The sequence below is a fragment of the Corvus brachyrhynchos genome, unplaced genomic scaffold (assembly GCF_000691975.1).
Source record: "Corvus brachyrhynchos isolate BGI_N302 unplaced genomic scaffold, ASM69197v1 scaffold1560, whole genome shotgun sequence".
In the NCBI taxonomy this organism is placed as follows: Eukaryota; Metazoa; Chordata; class Aves; order Passeriformes; family Corvidae; genus Corvus; species Corvus brachyrhynchos.
Genome location: NW_008235946.1, coordinates 98,686 through 100,391, shown reverse-complemented (window position 1 = coordinate 100,391; position 1,706 = coordinate 98,686).

Genomic DNA, 1,706 nt, shown 5'->3' with positions numbered 1-1,706 from the left:
GGGGCTGCTCCTGGCAGCATTTACTTACACCTTTGTCAAAAATCTGTGGTGTGGAAGACCCTGCCTCAGCCCTCAGTCTGCTACCCTGCCTGGGTGTGTGAGAGCAGGGAGCATCCTTCTGCCAGAGGGCATCCATGGAAACAAACCCACAGCCTGAAAGTTAGGGACAGGGCTATTCTTTTCTCCAAATTCAGCATCTCCAACAGCCCAGCAAACCCGAGAATAACCCTGGCCTGGTGGCATTGGGATCTCACAGCCAGGGTGTGGGTAGCCCTTTGATGCTTGTCTGTGAGCACTGTTGCAGCTCTCACAGGTCTCATAGCTCTCACAGCCCCATGTCTAAGTGAGAGGCTCTGCTGGCCTGACCCATGAATGAGACTCAGCCAGACAAAGCCACCAACAACCTGATCTAGTGCAGGCAGCTGCAGATCTCCAGCAGGTCCCTTCACACCACCATGGTCTGGCTCCTTGTCCCTCTTGAGCCTGTTCTGTCCTTACCTGCAGCTGGACTGGTGAGGCTGGGCTGCTTGGAGCAGAGCAGTACCAAGGTGCTGGCTCTGAGGATGTGTGCTTGTGCTTGATGCTCGGAGGCAGAGGTTGCCTCCTCCTGCTCCTTGTGTCCTCAACAAAGAAAAAAAAAAGCTGAGCCAAGCCAGTAAGGAAGGTTGGATATGACCCCAGGGGAGCCAAACACAGAGCAAGACCAGATCAGGGGACAGCAGCAAGATGATTCTAAGCAGGGCTTCTGGGAAAAGCTCCAGGCAAGAATGGACATAGATGTCTGGGCAGGGATTTAGGGATTTTCTTTTCTCTGCTTACAGGTCTGACTTGAGAAATTACTCTAGTTAGAGGTGGAACTGTCAGAAAGGAGGTCAAACAAGACTTGGTGAGTGTCCCAGAAAGCAGAGTGGACTCTTGGAAGTGGGAAATGTCATGGGAAAGCTGAGTGGGCAAAGGACAGTGGGAGCCTGTCTGGCTAAGGAACAGAACTGCGATGATGTTGCTGTTTCTGCCTGCAGCTTTGGCTTCCCAGCCCTGTCTCTAAATATGTGCTCTTCTGCCTCTCCCAACAGCAGCGGCACTGGGGAGGGGACAGCACATCCCCACGGCACCAGTGGAGAAGCCACAAGGGCATATATTACCGCAGGCCTAGGCCCTAGGGTATATCACCGTGTCCTGCAGCCATAGGGAGGAGGAGGAGAGAAGATCCAGCAGGCAGGAATTGTGCAGCAAGATTGATTTTTTAAATTATTTTACAAACTCTTTTATAGACTTTTTTCTTCATAGTCTAATTGGACAAAGGATCAGCCCCCCCTTGGGGTGACTGGCTAAAATCCTAAAACATCCATTGTCAAAATATTTTTCTACTATACCATAAACAAGACTTTCCAAGGTTGCAGGTGGCTTGGTTGTTTACATACCCTGCTACCTCTTCTGTGAGAGAGAAAAGTCTCTCACAGACTTAGAAAATAGCAAGAAAATCCTTGCTAGCAGCATTTTTGTATCTACAATTCCCCCTTTTTGTTTGATAACAACTCTACTATTAATCCTAAATAGAAATTTACATCAGTTGTTAATTCTAAATATGTCCTTAAGGCTTTAACTATCTGACTCCATAGCAAGAAATTTAAAGTTCAGTCTCTGCTTGTGGAGGGACCATCCCAGTCTCTGCTTGTAGAAGGACCATCTGCCTGATGGTTGACATC